The following is a 14,079-nucleotide window of genomic DNA, read 5'->3' as shown; positions in this document are numbered from 1 at the left end:
TCCGGCCAGTTCACCACAAGCGATACGCCATTATCTGTCGACATAAAGTGTTTCACAGTACTACTGCTGGCAGCTCCTCGGTTTGCAGATGTATTTCGCATGTTGACGAGGCATTTGGCCACCTTAAGAGAGTCATAGTTACTCCTGCCACTTGCTCCCCGTTCTACCACAGTCACATATACAAGCTTACTCTGGCCAGTTCACCAGAAGCGATACGCCATTATTTGTTGACCTTAAGACTTTCACAGTACTCCTTGCGGGAGCTCCTCGGGATTGCCAATGTAATTCGCCTTTTGACGAGGCATTTGGCTACCCTTAGAGAGTCATAGTTACTCCTGCCAGTTGCTCCCCGTTTTACCACAGTCACATCTACAAGCTTACTCTGGCCGTTCACCAGAAGCGATACGCCATTATTTGTTGACCTTAAGACTTTCACAGTACTCCTTCCGGGAGCTCATCGAGAATGCCGATGTTTCTCGCCTGTTGACAAGGCATTTTTCTACCTTAAGAGAGTCATTGTTACACCTGCCAAATGCTCGCCGTTAGCCACAGCCACATTTTCAAGCTTCCTCTGGCCCAGTTCACCTGAAGCGGTACACCATTATTTGTCGGCTTTGAGACCTTCACTGTACTCCTGCCGCGAGCACCTCGAGTTTGCACCTTGCACCCAGATTTATCACTGTCACATCCTCAAGCTTTCTCCGGCCAGTTCACCACAAGCGATACGCCATTATCTGTCGACATAAAGTGTTTCACAGTACTACTGCTGGCAGCTCCTCGGTTTGCAGATGTATTTCGCATGTTGACGAGGCATTTGGCCACCTTAAGAGAGTCATAGTTACTCCTGCCACTTGCTCCCCGTTCTACCACAGTCACATATACAAGCTTACTCTGGCCAGTTCACCAGAAGCGATACGCCATTATTTGTTGACCTTAAGACTTTCACAGTACTCCTTGCGGGAGCTCCTCGGGATTGCCAATGTAATTCGCCTTTTGACGAGGCATTTGGCTACCCTAAGAGAGTCATAGTTACTCCTGCCAGTTGCTCCCCGTTTTACCACAGTCACATCTACAAGCTTACTCTGGCCGTTCACCAGAAGCGATACGCCATTATTTGTTGACCTTAAGACTTTCACAGTACTCCTTCCGGGAGCTCATCGAGAATGCCGATGTTTTTCGCCTGTTGACGAGGCATTTTTCTACCTTAAGAGAGTCATTGTTACACCTGCCAAATGCTCGCCGTTAGCCACAGCCACATTTTCAAGCTTCCTCTGGCCCAGTTCACCTGAAGCGGTACACCATTATTTGTCGGCTTTGAGACCTTCACTGTACTCCTGCCGCGAGCACCTCGAGTTTGCACCTTGCACCCAGATTTATCACTGTCACATCCTCAAGCTTTCTCCGGCCAGTTCACCACAAGCGATACGCCATTATCTGTCGACATAAAGTGTTTCACAGTACTACTGCTGGCAGCTCCTCGGTTTGCAGATGTATTTCGCATCTTGACGAGGCATTTGGCCACCTTAAGAGAGTCATAGTTACTCCTGCCACTTGCTCCCCGTTCTACCACAGTCACATCTACAAGCTTACTCTGGCCAGTTCACCAGAAGCGATACGCCATTATTTGTTGACCTTAAGACTTTCACAGTACTCCTTGCGGGAGCTCCTCGGGATTGCCAATGTAATTCGCCTTTTGACGAGGCATTTGGCTACTCTAAGAGAGTCATAGTTACTCCTGCCAGTTGCTCCCCGTTTTACCACAGTCACATCTACAAGCTTACTCTGGCCGTTCACCAGAAGCGATACGCCATTATTTGTTGACCTTAAGACTTTCACAGTACTCCTTCCGGGAGCTCATCGAGAATGCCGATGTTTCTCGCCTGTTGACAAGGCATTTTTCTACCTTAAGAGAGTCATTGTTACACCTGCCAAATGCTCGCCGTTAGCCACAGCCACATTTTCAAGCTTCCTCTGGCCCAGTTCACCTGAAGCGGTACACCATTATTTGTCGGCTTTGAGACCTTCACTGTACTCCTGCCGCGAGCACCTCGAGTTTGCACCTTGCACCCAGATTTATCACTGTCACATCCTCAAGCTTTCTCCGGCCAGTTCACCACAAGCGATACGCCATTATCTGTCGACATAAAGTGTTTCACAGTACTACTGCTGGCAGCTCCTCGGTTTGCAGATGTATTTCGCATGTTGACGAGGCATTTGGCCACCTTAAGAGAGTCATAGTTACTCCTGCCACTTGCTCCCCGTTCTACCACAGTCACATATACAAGCTTACTCTGGCCAGTTCACCAGAAGCGATACGCCATTATTTGTTGACCTTAAGACTTTCACAGTACTCCTTGCGGGAGCTCCTCGGGATTGCCAATGTAATTCGCCTTTTGACGAGGCATTTGGCTACCCTAAGAGAGTCATAGTTACTCCTGCCAGTTGCTCCCCGTTTTACCACAGTCACATCTACAAGCTTACTCTGGCCGTTCACCAGAAGCGATACGCCATTATTTGTTGACCTTAAGACTTTCACAGTACTCCTTCCGGGAGCTCATCGAGAATGCCGATGTTTTTCGCCTGTTGACGAGGCATTTTTCTACCTTAAGAGAGTCATTGTTACACCTGCCAAATGCTCGCCGTTAGCCACAGCCACATTTTCAAGCTTCCTCTGGCCCAGTTCACCTGAAGCGGTACACCATTATTTGTCGGCTTTGAGACCTTCACTGTACTCCTGCCGCGAGCACCTCGAGTTTGCACCTTGCACCCAGATTTATCACTGTCACATCCTCAAGCTTTCTCCGGCCAGTTCACCACAAGCGATACGCCATTATCTGTCGACATAAAGTGTTTCACAGTACTACTGCTGGCAGCTCCTCGGTTTGCAGATGTATTTCGCATCTTGACGAGGCATTTGGCCACCTTAAGAGAGTCATAGTTACTCCTGCCACTTGCTCCCCGTTCTACCACAGTCACATCTACAAGCTTACTCTGGCCAGTTCACCAGAAGCGATACGCCATTATTTGTTGACCTTAAGACTTTCACAGTACTCCTTGCGGGAGCTCCTCGGGATTGCCAATGTAATTCGCCTTTTGACGAGGCATTTGGCTACTCTAAGAGAGTCATAGTTACTCCTGCCAGTTGCTCCCCGTTTTACCACAGTCACATCTACAAGCTTACTCTGGCCGTTCACCAGAAGCGATACGCCATTATTTGTTGACCTTAAGACTTTCACAGTACTCCTTCCGGGAGCTCATCGAGAATGCCGATGTTTCTCGCCTGTTGACAAGGCATTTTTCTACCTTAAGAGAGTCATTGTTACACCTGCCAAATGCTCGCCGTTAGCCACAGCCACATTTTCAAGCTTCCTCTGGCCCAGTTCACCTGAAGCGGTACACCATTATTTGTCGGCTTTGAGACCTTCACTGTACTCCTGCCGCGAGCACCTCGAGTTTGCACCTTGCACCCAGATTTATCACTGTCACATCCTCAAGCTTTCTCCGGCCAGTTCACCACAAGCGATACGCCATTATCTGTCGACATAAAGTGTTTCACAGTACTACTGCTGGCAGCTCCTCGGTTTGCAGATGTATTTCGCATGTTGACGAGGCATTTGGCCACCTTAAGAGAGTCATAGTTACTCCTGCCACTTGCTCCCCGTTCTACCACAGTCACATATACAAGCTTACTCTGGCCAGTTCACCAGAAGCGATACGCCATTATTTGTTGACCTTAAGACTTTCACAGTACTCCTTGCGGGAGCTCCTCGGGATTGCCAATGTAATTCGCCTTTTGACGAGGCATTTGGCTACCCTTAGAGAGTCATAGTTACTCCTGCCAGTTGCTCCCCGTTTTACCACAGTCACATCTACAAGCTTACTCTGGCCGTTCACCAGAAGCGATACGCCATTATTTGTTGACCTTAAGACTTTCACAGTACTCCTTCCGGGAGCTCATCGAGAATGCCGATGTTTCTCGCCTGTTGACAAGGCATTTTTCTACCTTAAGAGAGTCATTGTTACACCTGCCAAATGCTCGCCGTTAGCCACAGCCACATTTTCAAGCTTCCTCTGGCCCAGTTCACCTGAAGCGGTACACCATTATTTGTCGGCTTTGAGACCTTCACTGTACTCCTGCCGCGAGCACCTCGAGTTTGCACCTTGCACCCAGATTTATCACTGTCACATCCTCAAGCTTTCTCCGGCCAGTTCACCACAAGCGATACGCCATTATCTGTCGACATAAAGTGTTTCACAGTACTACTGCTGGCAGCTCCTCGGTTTGCAGATGTATTTCGCATGTTGACGAGGCATTTGGCCACCTTAAGAGAGTCATAGTTACTCCTGCCACTTGCTCCCCGTTCTACCACAGTCACATATACAAGCTTACTCTGGCCAGTTCACCAGAAGCGATACGCCATTATTTGTTGACCTTAAGACTTTCACAGTACTCCTTGCGGGAGCTCCTCGGGATTGCCAATGTAATTCGCCTTTTGACGAGGCATTTGGCTACCCTAAGAGAGTCATAGTTACTCCTGCCAGTTGCTCCCCGTTTTACCACAGTCACATCTACAAGCTTACTCTGGCCGTTCACCAGAAGCGATACGCCATTATTTGTTGACCTTAAGACTTTCACAGTACTCCTTCCGGGAGCTCATCGAGAATGCCGATGTTTTTCGCCTGTTGACGAGGCATTTTTCTACCTTAAGAGAGTCATTGTTACACCTGCCAAATGCTCGCCGTTAGCCACAGCCACATTTTCAAGCTTCCTCTGGCCCAGTTCACCTGAAGCGGTACACCATTATTTGTCGGCTTTGAGACCTTCACTGTACTCCTGCCGCGAGCACCTCGAGTTTGCACCTTGCACCCAGATTTATCACTGTCACATCCTCAAGCTTTCTCCGGCCAGTTCACCACAAGCGATACGCCATTATCTGTCGACATAAAGTGTTTCACAGTACTACTGCTGGCAGCTCCTCGGTTTGCAGATGTATTTCGCATCTTGACGAGGCATTTGGCCACCTTAAGAGAGTCATAGTTACTCCTGCCACTTGCTCCCCGTTCTACCACAGTCACATCTACAAGCTTACTCTGGCCAGTTCACCAGAAGCGATACGCCATTATTTGTTGACCTTAAGACTTTCACAGTACTCCTTGCGGGAGCTCCTCGGGATTGCCAATGTAATTCGCCTTTTGACGAGGCATTTGGCTACTCTAAGAGAGTCATAGTTACTCCTGCCAGTTGCTCCCCGTTTTACCACAGTCACATCTACAAGCTTACTCTGGCCGTTCACCAGAAGCGATACGCCATTATTTGTTGACCTTAAGACTTTCACAGTACTCCTTCCGGGAGCTCATCGAGAATGCCGATGTTTCTCGCCTGTTGACAAGGCATTTTTCTACCTTAAGAGAGTCATTGTTACACCTGCCAAATGCTCGCCGTTAGCCACAGCCACATTTTCAAGCTTCCTCTGGCCCAGTTCACCTGAAGCGGTACACCATTATTTGTCGGCTTTGAGACCTTCACTGTACTCCTGCCGCGAGCACCTCGAGTTTGCACCTTGCACCCAGATTTATCACTGTCACATCCTCAAGCTTTCTCCGGCCAGTTCACCACAAGCGATACGCCATTATCTGTCGACATAAAGTGTTTCACAGTACTACTGCTGGCAGCTCCTCGGTTTGCAGATGTATTTCGCATGTTGACGAGGCATTTGGCCACCTTAAGAGAGTCATAGTTACTCCTGCCACTTGCTCCCCGTTCTACCACAGTCACATATACAAGCTTACTCTGGCCAGTTCACCAGAAGCGATACGCCATTATTTGTTGACCTTAAGACTTTCACAGTACTCCTTGCGGGAGCTCCTCGGGATTGCCAATGTAATTCGCCTTTTGACGAGGCATTTGGCTACCCTAAGAGAGTCATAGTTACTCCTGCCAGTTGCTCCCCGTTTTACCACAGTCACATCTACAAGCTTACTCTGGCCGTTCACCAGAAGCGATACGCCATTATTTGTTGACCTTAAGACTTTCACAGTACTCCTTCCGGGAGCTCATCGAGAATGCCGATGTTTTTCGCCTGTTGACGAGGCATTTTTCTACCTTAAGAGAGTCATTGTTACACCTGCCAAATGCTCGCCGTTAACCACAGCCACATTTTCAAGCTTCCTCTGGCCCAGTTCACCTGAAGCGGTACACCATTATTTGTCGGCTTTGAGACCTTCACTGTACTCCTGCCGGGAGCACCTCGAGTTTGCCGATGTATTTCGCCTATTGACGAGGCATTTGGCTACCTTAAGAGAGTCATAGTTACTCCTACCACTTGCACCCAGATTTATCACTGTCACATCCTCAAGCTTTCTCCGGCCAGTTCACCACAAGCGATACGCCATTATCTGTCGACATAAAGTGTTTCACAGTACTACTGCTGGCAGCTCTTCGGTTTGCCGATGTATTTCGCGTGTTGACGAGGCATTTGGCTACCTTAAGAGAGTCATAGTTACTCCTGCCACTTGCTCCCCGTTCTACCACAGTCACATCTACAAGCTTACTCTGGCCAGTTCACCAGAAGCGATACGCCATTATTTGTTGACCTTAAGACTTTCACAGTACTCCTTGCGGGAGCTCCTCGGGATTGCCAATGTAATTCGCCTTTTGACGAGGCATTTGGCTACCCTTAGAGAGTCATAGTTACTCCTGCCAGTTGCTCCCCGTTTTACCACAGTCACATCTACAAGCTTACTCTGGCCGTTCACCAGAAGCGATACGCCATTATTTGTTGACCTTAAGACTTTCACAGTACTCCTTCCGGGAGCTCATCGAGAATGCCGATGTTTCTCGCCTGTTGACAAGGCATTTTTCTACCTTAAGAGAGTCATTGTTACACCTGCCAAATGCTCGCCGTTAGCCACAGCCACATTTTCAAGCTTCCTCTGGCCCAGTTCACCTGAAGCGGTACACCATTATTTGTCGGCTTTGAGACCTTCACTGTACTCCTGCCGCGAGCACCTCGAGTTTGCACCTTGCACCCAGATTTATCACTGTCACATCCTCAAGCTTTCTCCGGCCAGTTCACCACAAGCGATACGCCATTATCTGTCGACATAAAGTGTTTCACAGTACTACTGCTGGCAGCTCCTCGGTTTGCAGATGTATTTCGCATGTTGACGAGGCATTTGGCCACCTTAAGAGAGTCATAGTTACTCCTGCCACTTGCTCCCCGTTCTACCACAGTCACATATACAAGCTTACTCTGGCCTGTTCACCAGAAGCGATACGCCATTATTTGTTGACCTTAAGACTTTCACAGTACTCCTTGCGGGAGCTCCTCGGGATTGCCAATGTAATTCGCCTTTTGACGAGGCATTTGGCTACCCTAAGAGAGTCATAGTTACTCCTGCCAGTTGCTCCCCGTTTTACCACAGTCACATCTACAAGCTTACTCTGGCCGTTCACCAGAAGCGATACGCCATTATTTGTTGACCTTAAGACTTTCACAGTACTCCTTCCGGGAGCTCATCGAGAATGCCGATGTTTTTCGCCTGTTGACGAGGCATTTTTCTACCTTAAGAGAGTCATTGTTACACCTGCCAAATGCTCGCCGTTAGCCACAGCCACATTTTCAAGCTTCCTCTGGCCCAGTTCACCTGAAGCGGTACACCATTATTTGTCGGCTTTGAGACCTTCACTGTACTCCTGCCGCGAGCACCTCGAGTTTGCACCTTGCACCCAGATTTATCACTGTCACATCCTCAAGCTTTCTCCGGCCAGTTCACCACAAGCGATACGCCATTATCTGTCGACATAAAGTGTTTCACAGTACTACTGCTGGCAGCTCCTCGGTTTGCAGATGTATTTCGCATCTTGACGAGGCATTTGGCCACCTTAAGAGAGTCATAGTTACTCCTGCCACTTGCTCCCCGTTCTACCACAGTCACATCTACAAGCTTACTCTGGCCAGTTCACCAGAAGCGATACGCCATTATTTGTTGACCTTAAGACTTTCACAGTACTCCTTGCGGGAGCTCCTCGGGATTGCCAATGTAATTCGCCTTTTGACGAGGCATTTGGCTACTCTAAGAGAGTCATAGTTACTCCTGCCAGTTGCTCCCCGTTTTACCACAGTCACATCTACAAGCTTACTCTGGCCGTTCACCAGAAGCGATACGCCATTATTTGTTGACCTTAAGACTTTCACAGTACTCCTTCCGGGAGCTCATCGAGAATGCCGATGTTTCTCGCCTGTTGACAAGGCATTTTTCTACCTTAAGAGAGTCATTGTTACACCTGCCAAATGCTCGCCGTTAGCCACAGCCACATTTTCAAGCTTCCTCTGGCCCAGTTCACCTGAAGCGGTACACCATTATTTGTCGGCTTTGAGACCTTCACTGTACTCCTGCCGCGAGCACCTCGAGTTTGCACCTTGCACCCAGATTTATCACTGTCACATCCTCAAGCTTTCTCCGGCCAGTTCACCACAAGCGATACGCCATTATCTGTCGACATAAAGTGTTTCACAGTACTACTGCTGGCAGCTCCTCGGTTTGCAGATGTATTTCGCATGTTGACGAGGCATTTGGCCACCTTAAGAGAGTCATAGTTACTCCTGCCACTTGCTCCCCGTTCTACCACAGTCACATATACAAGCTTACTCTGGCCAGTTCACCAGAAGCGATACGCCATTATTTGTTGACCTTAAGACTTTCACAGTACTCCTTGCGGGAGCTCCTCGGGATTGCCAATGTAATTCGCCTTTTGACGAGGCATTTGGCTACCCTAAGAGAGTCATAGTTACTCCTGCCAGTTGCTCCCCGTTTTACCACAGTCACATCTACAAGCTTACTCTGGCCGTTCACCAGAAGCGATACGCCATTATTTGTTGACCTTAAGACTTTCACAGTACTCCTTCCGGGAGCTCATCGAGAATGCCGATGTTTTTCGCCTGTTGACGAGGCATTTTTCTACCTTAAGAGAGTCATTGTTACACCTGCCAAATGCTCGCCGTTAACCACAGCCACATTTTCAAGCTTCCTCTGGCCCAGTTCACCTGAAGCGGTACACCATTATTTGTCGGCTTTGAGACCTTCACTGTACTCCTGCCGGGAGCACCTCGAGTTTGCACCTTGCACCCAGATTTATCACTCTCACATCCTCAAGCTTTCTCCGGCCAGTTCACCACAAGCGATACGCCATTATCTGTCGACATAAAGTGTTTCACAGTACTACTGCTGGCAGCTCCTCGGTTTGCAGATGTATTTCGCATGTTGACGAGGCATTTGGCCACCTTAAGAGAGTCATAGTTACTCCTGCCACTTGCTCCCCGTTCTACCACAGTCACATCTACAAGCTTACTCTGGCCAGTTCACCAGAAGCGATACGCCATTATTTGATGACCTTAAGACTTTCACAGTACTCCTTGCGGGAGCTCCTCGGGATTGCCAATGTAATTCGCCTTTTGACGAGGCATTTGGCTACCCTAAGAGAGTCATAGTTACTCCTGCCAGTTGCTCCCCGTTTTACCACAGTCACATCTACAAGCTTACTCTGGCCGTTCACCAGAAGCGATACGCCATTATTTGTTGACCTTAAGACTTTCACAGTACTCCTTCCGGGAGCTCATCGAGAATGCCGATGTTTTTCGCCTGTTGACGAGGCATTTTTCTACCTTAAGAGAGTCATCGTTACACCTGCCAAATGCTCGCCGTTAACCACAGCCACATTTTCAAGCTTCCTCTGGCCCAGTTCACCTGAAGCGGTACACCATTATTTGTCGGCCTTGAGACCTTCACTGTACTCCTGCCGGGAGCACCTCGAGTTTGCCGATGTATTTCGCCTATTGACGAGGCATTTGGCTACCTTAAGAGAGTCATAGTTACTCCTACCACTTGCACCCAGATTTATCACTGTCACATCCTCAAGCTTTCTCCGGCCAGTTCACCACAAGCGATACGCCATTATCTGTCGACATAAAGTGTTTCACAGTACTACTGCTGGCAGCTCCTCGGTTTGCAGATGTATTTCGCGTGTTGACGAGGCATTTGGCTACCTTAAGAGAGTCATAGTTACTCCTGCCACTTGCTCCCCGTTCTACCACAGTCACATCTACAAGCTTACTCTGGCCAGTTCACCAGAAGCGATACGCCATTGTTTGTTGACTTCAAGACTTTCACAGTACTCCTTGCGGGAGCTCCTCGGGATTGCCAATGTAATTCGCCTTTTGACGAGGCATTTGGCTACTCTAAGAGAGTCATAGTTACTCCTGCCAGTTGCTCCCCGTTTTACCACAGTCACATCTACAAGCTTACTCTGGCCGTTCACCAGAAGCGATACGCCATTATTTGTTGACCTTAAGACTTTCACAGTACTCCTTCCGGGAGCTCATCGAGAATGCCGATGTTTTTCGCCTGTTGACGAGGCATTTTTCTACCTTAAGAGAGTCATTGTTACACATGCCAAATGCTCGCCGTTAGCCACAGCCACATTTTCAAGCTTCCTCTGGCCCAGTTCACCTGAAGCGGTACACCATTATTTGTCGGCTTTGAGACCTTCACTGTACTCCTGCCGGGAGCACCTCGAGTTTGCACCTTGCACCCAGATTTATCACTGTCACATCCTCAAGCTTTCTCCGGCCAGTTCACCACAAGCGATACGCCATTATCTGTCGACATAAAGTGTTTCACAGTACTACTGCTGGCAGCTCCTCGGTTTGCAGATGTATTTCGCATGTTGACGAGGCATTTGGCCACCTTAAGAGAGTCATAGTTACTCCTGCCACTTGCTCCCCGTTCTACCACAGTCACATCTACAAGCTTACTCTGGCCAGTTCACCAGAAGCGATACGCCATTATTTGTTGACCTTAAGACTTTCACAGTACTCCTTGCGGGAGCTCCTCGGGATTGCCAATGTAATTCGCCTTTTGACGAGGCATTTGGCTACCCTAAGAGAGTCATAGTTACTCCTGCCAGTTGCTCCCCGTTTTACCACAGTCACATCTACAAGCTTACTCTGGCCGTTCACCAGAAGCGATACGCCATTATTTGTTGACCTTAAGACTTTCACAGTACTCCTTCCGGGAGCTCATCGAGAATGCCGATGTTTTTCGCCTGTTGACGAGGCATTTTTCTACCTTAAGAGAGTCATCGTTACACCTGCCAAATGCTCGCCGTTAACCACAGCCACATTTTCAAGCTTCCTCTGGCCCAGTTCACCTGAAGCGGTACACCATTATTTGTCGGCTTTGAGACCTTCACTGTACTCCTGCCGGGAGCACCTCGAGTTTGCCGATGTATTTCGCCTATTGACGAGGCATTTGGCTACCTTAAGAGAGTCATAGTTACTCCTACCACTTGCACCCAGATTTATCACTGTCACATCCTCAAGCTTTCTCCGGCCAGTTCACCACAAGCGATACGCCATTATCTGTCGACATAAAGTGTTTCACAGTACTACTGCTGGCAGCTCCTCGGTTTGCAGATGTATTTCGCGTGTTGACGAGGCATTTGGCTACCTTAAGAGAGTCATAGTTACTCCTGCCACTTGCTCCCCGTTCTACCACAGTCACATCTACAAGCTTACTCTGGCCAGTTCACCAGAAGCGATACGCCATTATTTGTTGACCTTAAGACTTTCACAGTACTCCTTGCGGGAGCTCCTCGGGATTGCCAATGTAATTCGCCTTTTGACGAGGCATTTGGCTACTCTAAGAGAGTCATAGTTACTCCTGCCAGTTGCTCCCCGTTTTACCACAGTCACATCTACAAGCTTACTCTGGCCGTTCACCAGAAGCGATACGCCATTATTTGTTGACCTTAAGACTTTCACAGTACTCCTTCCGGGAGCTCTTCGAGAATGCCGATGTTTTTCGCCTGTTGACGAGGCATTTTTCTACCTTAAGAGAGTCATTGTTACACCTGCCAAATGCTCGCCGTTAGCCACAGCCACATTTTCAAGCTTCCTCTGGCCCAGTTCACCTGAAGCGGTACACCATTATTTGTCGGCTTTGAGACCTTCACTGTACTCCTGCCGGGAGCACCTCGAGTTTGCACCTTGCACCCAGATTTATCACTGTCACATCCTCAAGCTTTCTCCGGCCAGTTCACCACAAGCGATACGCCATTATCTGTCGACATAAAGTGTTTCACAGTACTACTGCTGGCAGCTCCTCGGTTTGCAGATGTATTTCGCATGTTGACGAGGCATTTGGCCACCTTAAGAGAGTCATAGTTACTCCTGCCACTTGCTCCCCGTTCTACCACAGTCACATCTACAAGCTTACTCTGGCCAGTTCACCAGAAGCGATACGCCATTATTTGTTGACCTTAAGACTTTCACAGTACTCCTTGCGGGAGCTCCTCGGGATTGCCAATGTAATTCGCCTTTTGACGAGGCATTTGGCTACCCTAAGAGAGTCATAGTTACTCCTGCCAGTTGCTCCCCGTTTTACCACAGTCACATCTACAAGCTTACTCTGGCCGTTCACCAGAAGCGATACGCCATTATTTGTTGACCTTAAGACTTTCACAGTACTCCTTCCGGGAGCTCATCGAGAATGCCGATGTTTTTCGCCTGTTGACGAGGCATTTTTCTACCTTAAGAGAGTCATCGTTACACCTGCCAAATGCTCGCCGTTAACCACAGCCACATTTTCAAGCTTCCTCTGGCCCAGTTCACCTGAAGCGGTACACCATTATTTGTCGGCTTTGAGACCTTCACTGTACTCCTGCCGGGAGCACCTCGAGTTTGCACCTTGCACCCAGATTTATCACTCTCACATCCTCAAGCTTTCTCCGGCCAGTTCACCACAAGCGATACGCCATTATCTGTCGACATAAAGTGTTTCACAGTACTACTGCTGGCAGCTCCTCGGTTTGCAGATGTATTTCGCATGTTGACGAGGCATTTGGCCACCTTAAGAGAGTCATAGTTACTCCTGCCACTTGCTCCCCGTTCTACCACAGTCACATCTACAAGCTTACTCTGGCCAGTTCACCAGAAGCGATACGCCATTATTTGTTGACCTTAAGACTTTCACAGTACTCCTTGCGGGAGCTCCTCGGGATTGCCAATGTAATTCGCCTTTTGACGAGGCATTTGGCTACCCTAAGAGAGTCATAGTTACTCCTGCCAGTTGCTCCCCGTTTTACCACAGTCACATCTACAAGCTTACTCTGGCCGTTCACCAGAAGCGATACGCCATTATTTGTTGACCTTAAGACTTTCACAGTACTCCTTCCGGGAGCTCATCGAGAATGCCGATGTTTTTCGCCTGTTGACGAGGCATTTTTCTACCTTAAGAGAGTCATCGTTACACCTGCCAAATGCTCGCCGTTAACCACAGCCACATTTTCAAGCTTCCTCTGGCCCAGTTCACCTGAAGCGGTACACCATTATTTGTCGGCTTTGAGACCTTCACTGTACTCCTGCCGGGAGCACCTCGAGTTTGCCGATGTATTTCGCCTATTGACGAGGCATTTGGCTACCTTAAGAGAGTCATAGTTACTCCTACCACTTGCACCCAGATTTATCACTGTCACATCCTCAAGCTTTCTCCGGCCAGTTCACCACAAGCGATACGCCATTATCTGTCGACATAAAGTGTTTCACAGTACTACTGCTGGCAGCTCCTCGGTTTGCAGATGTATTTCGCGTGTTGACGAGGCATTTGGCTACCTTAAGAGAGTCATAGTTACTCCTGCCACTTGCTCCCCGTTCTACCACAGTCACATCTACAAGCTTACTCTGGCCAGTTCACCAGAAGCGATACGCCATTATTTGTTGACCTTAAGACTTTCACAGTACTCCTTGCGGGAGCTCCTCGGGATTGCCAATGTAATTCGCCTTTTGACGAGGCATTTGGCTACTCTAAGAGAGTCATAGTTACTCCTGCCAGTTGCTCCCCGTTTTACCACAGTCACATCTACAAGCTTACTCTGGCCGTTCACCAGAAGCGATACGCCATTATTTGTTGACCTTAAGACTTTCACAGTACTCCTTCCGGGAGCTCTTCGAGAATGCCGATGTTTTTCGCCTGTTGACGAGGCATTTTTCTACCTTAAGAGAGTCATTGTTACACCTGCCA

Source organism: Schistocerca nitens, chromosome 12 (genome assembly GCF_023898315.1).
Source record: "Schistocerca nitens isolate TAMUIC-IGC-003100 chromosome 12, iqSchNite1.1, whole genome shotgun sequence".
NCBI lineage: Eukaryota > Metazoa > Arthropoda > Insecta > Orthoptera > Acrididae > Schistocerca > Schistocerca nitens.
Note: the sequence above shows the minus strand (reverse complement) of the source record.